Below are 4296 nucleotides of genomic sequence, written 5' to 3' on the forward strand. Positions count from 1 at the left end.
AATGGCAAGTTCTAGGTCATTTGACCACGGTTTTTAATTGGTTGAGGTAAAAGTTTGTTATTAAATGTATTATTTATAGTAGTGACCCAACAAATATGTGTGTTCATATTATGTTATGAAGTATACGTGAGATATAGTCGTTGAAAGCATTAGTGATTCGGGGTCTAAGATATTTACTTTTCCATGTGCACGTAATCTATTTTTATTAGTTGTTTTTGCTAACTAGTAAAAGTTTTATATTACAAGGTTTATGTCGTGGTTTTGTAGGGTAATCCAATTTTTTTTTCAAATTATAGGTGGGTAATGACCCAACACCATTACCACAAGAAGATATAAATGACATTTGTTCATGTTGGATCGGTTCCTTCCTGTCATTTTATAGTCTTAAACAACACTAGTTTTTCCTGGTATTTGTAACCAATGTGTATAGGTTTTTTTCTACAGATATGTATTCAGTTTTGTCATCTAGTTCTGTTATCAAATATGTATATAGGTTCTCTTAGTGTACCATTTTGAATATGAGCATACTAGACTATGTTACAAATTGTGTAAACAAAATAATTTTGTATATGTAAAATATAATTTTCTAGTTCGTTTAGAGATGTGTAAATAGATTTTGTATTGAAATGTGTATATAACTTCGTTCTAAAAAAATACAAGTAAAAATTTATAACAAATTATATTAACAAAAAATGCTTTTCCCCTCTGTTTGAAATTCAAACTAAGGTAAATACCTATTTTTCATCTTAGATATCACCAACAACTAAGAGGTATACTGGCACACGGTTTCTGGTTTTAAAAATAAAAAATATAGTTGTCGAGGCTCTAATTTATGTCAAGTACAATTTTTATCTCAATGAAACTTTAACTAAGGAAAAAATTGACTAATTTTCATGACTCTTTGTTATCTTGTCTATAAAATCAAGATAAGTCCCATTTTTCAACCGAGGCAAAACAGTTTTTTGGTTGTATTGTAATTAGTTAGCCCAATTCATATATTGTCTTATATAATTATAAGTCTATTTTTTAAAATATTTTTCAAATTCATACATACATTAACAACTTCATTTTCAATAATAATTTTATTGAATAAGTATTTAAAAATATACGCACGCTTTTATATCTATTTTGTCAAAAATTCAATAAATATTCCAAATATTAGAGAAATCTCAAAAATCCAGAAACCAAGAATTTTGTAAAAACCATCTATATTAATCCATATATCCGAAAAACCACCAAGTTTTTTAAAAAATTCGAATAACTATAACGATATTTTGATAAAATTTATACATAATGGAGGATGTCGGATTTAATTGGATGGGTGCCACAACATTTCAAGAAAAATAGAAATATTTCTCAAAAGAGCTACCACAAACTCTAGAGCCATTAGGATGCCTTAATTTATATTCATTTGAAAATACATGGTATGAAGCACGAATGAAGAAGAAGCGGGTGAAATTCTAATTAAACAAAAGAATATATTTTTGTTTATCAAATTCCATCTTACATCTCAAATATATATGGATATTTAAAAACTAAATATCCATCGTCAATTCATCACTTGACTAATATAAATTCTTTCAAAAACCTAAATAGTATTCCTATCATTTTTTATTTAAAATATTATTTGACTCTTTTTAAAAAATATCTAAAAGAATAACAATTATTGTGTGGAAAAAAAATACTATAAATAATTCTACAAGATTATTTTTATAAATAGTACAGGAAACTGTAAATGAACAAATTATAAAAAATGAATGATAAATAATTGAAAATATAATAAAAATAAAAGTAAATAATTTTTTATTTCATAACAGCATTTTTCTTCAAGCAATGTATAATAGAAAAGGGAGAGTTATTTATTTATTATTTTGATGGTTATAAATTACAATAACTCTTTCTTAGTTTTCGAAACAACAGCATCTCGCATTCCATGGAGTATTATAAACACATCTGCCACCAGATTTGAAACCCATATCAATGCAAGTTTTATTACAAATTGGATTGTCTCCTAAATCTGTGCATCTTCTACGTATGCATTTATTTGGCTCACGATCTTGAGACTTCACAGATGCTACAATCAAATTAGAGTTCATTAATCCAAATGGTTAAGAAGTCTAAAAATTAAAAGCTAACATTATTTCATTACCTGCTGAAAGCAAAACCATAGCAATTATAAAAATACAGAAAAGAGAGAGGCGGTCGAAACGAAAAGTCATTTTGTAGAATTTCACCCTTTATTTTTCGGTCAGATCAACTAGTGTATATATCTTTATCTATCTATCCATCTATATGTATATATATATATATATATAATCCCTTCCTTCTTTATATAAAATATTGTAACTTTTCAAAAGGTCTTTCCATTAGCTTATATAATTTTTTTTTAATAAAAATGAGCAAACCATCAATATAAAATCTTACTTTAAAAAGAGTCCCAATAGAAATATCTCTTTAAAATATTGATGAATAAGAATTTTTAATTATTGTATAATTAATTTTGTTGTATATTATCCCCTTTTGAAAAGACTTATCCATTAAATTTTAATTCTTATTTTTGTAGGAAATATTTAATTCTAACATTAATAGCTCTTATTTTAATATATTAAAATGTTAATTCATTTTGTTAAATGTCTACACAAATAATATTAATTATTATTATTTTATTATTAATAAAGTTTCAAAAAGGTTTTATCATTACATATTTTAATTCTATATCATAAAATTTAACAAAATGTCTTTATACAATCTTAGCTTAAAAAGTGTCCATATAGATAAACTCCTTAGAATACTGGAAAAAAATTTTTTGATTTTTTTTATATTATTTTATTCATATCATATTATCTACACAAATGTCACTTTAATTTTCAATTTTTTTTCAAATTTTATTAGATTTAAGTCTCTCCGTATTTTAGTATGAAAATTTAAGTTTTACTTTAATAGATCTTATTTTTATATCTAAAAACACAATTCATTTTTACAAACTCCGCTGAATTTTGCGGGTAGGATGCAGTTGATTAAAAGTGTTTTATTTGCCATTGCAAAATACTGGTTATATTGTATGCCCCTTCCAAAGAAAATTATAAAGGATGTTGAAACCATCTGTCGTTCCTTTGTTTAGTCTGGAACTGATAAGATCTCGAGGAAAACCCACATTTCTTAGAAGCCTGTTTGTTCACCGGGGAAGCAAGGTGGTATGAATGTCATATCCTTAGCATACTAGAATAAGGCTTGTATCATGAAGTTTCTATGGGTTAGACGCATTCTTTCTTACTACACTCTAGGGATGAATATTATGGAGGTGCCTGTGACGATGTCATGCTCTTGGATCCTCAAGGCACTTCTAAACTTGAAGGACGGTATTAAACTCAACCAGAATTGGGGGAAAATTATGCACAAGGAGAAATCCAAAATAGGTGTGATGTATGTTGAGGTTAAAGAGAAATATCAAATCGTCACAAAGAAGAAAATCATGTATGGTAATGCGGATAGGTCTCGTGCACTATTCATGACATCGTTAGTTTGCCATAATAGGCATGCAACAAAAGAGAGACTCCATAGGTTTAGGCTTGTTGAAAACAATATTTGTGTGTGTTGCAGGAAAATTGAAGCAATTAAGCGATTGTTATTTAATTGCCCAAGTTTGAAAAAGATGTGGGATTATGTTCTAGAATGCGTGCGTGTTAATCACAAACTTGGTAGTTGGTTTGAGGAATTGGCTTGGATGATTGACCAGAGCAAGGGTAAAGGGTGGGGAGATTCTATTCTAAAGTATGCTTTTGCTGAAACAATTTATGGGGTGTTGAAGTTTCGTAATGAGTGCAGTTTCGGTAAAAGCTCAAATAGGCAGTTAGTTGGTACTAGAATTATTGATAGTATAGTTTATAGAATATGGATGAGGCCTCATCTAAGAAAACACATTAGCAAGCTCATGATGCCATAGGTCTTCTTTTCTATTAATTGGTGGTTGGCTCGAACCGTTTGATCGCCCTATTTGTACTTGTTTTTTGGAGTTAATAAAATTTCTTTTATTAAAAAAATAACATAATGTAACTTTTAAAAGATTTCAATGCTCGAATAACATGCATTTAGAATAATACTTTTCAAAACATCATATATGGTACTAAGTAAAATCATAGTGCTTATATGACATCCAAAACATGTACAATACATGGTTTCATAACATATTACATCTACAAAGTGGATGTCAAAATAAAATGGTAAACAGTCACATCAGAAACATAATAAATGGACAATAACCTAAAAGTTATCTAAAATATGCAAAATCTCCTTAAT

The 4296-nt window shown here is 27.7% G+C and overlaps 1 long non-coding RNA gene across 1 annotated transcript; it reads right to left on the reverse strand.

Moving 5' to 3' along the window:
* Nucleotides 1–1780: 1780 nt before the first annotated feature.
* LOC131611537 (uncharacterized) lies at nucleotides 1781–2277 on the reverse strand. Its single transcript, XR_009286972.1, has 2 exons — nucleotides 2150–2277; nucleotides 1781–2074 (listed from the first exon to the last, which is right to left on the reverse strand). It is a non-coding gene; the product is annotated as an uncharacterized LOC131611537 (long non-coding RNA).
* Nucleotides 2278–4296: the final 2019 nt, after the last annotated feature.

Source organism: Vicia villosa, linkage group LG6, assembly GCF_029867415.1.
Source record: "Vicia villosa cultivar HV-30 ecotype Madison, WI linkage group LG6, Vvil1.0, whole genome shotgun sequence".
NCBI classification, from domain to species: domain Eukaryota; kingdom Viridiplantae; phylum Streptophyta; class Magnoliopsida; order Fabales; family Fabaceae; genus Vicia; species Vicia villosa.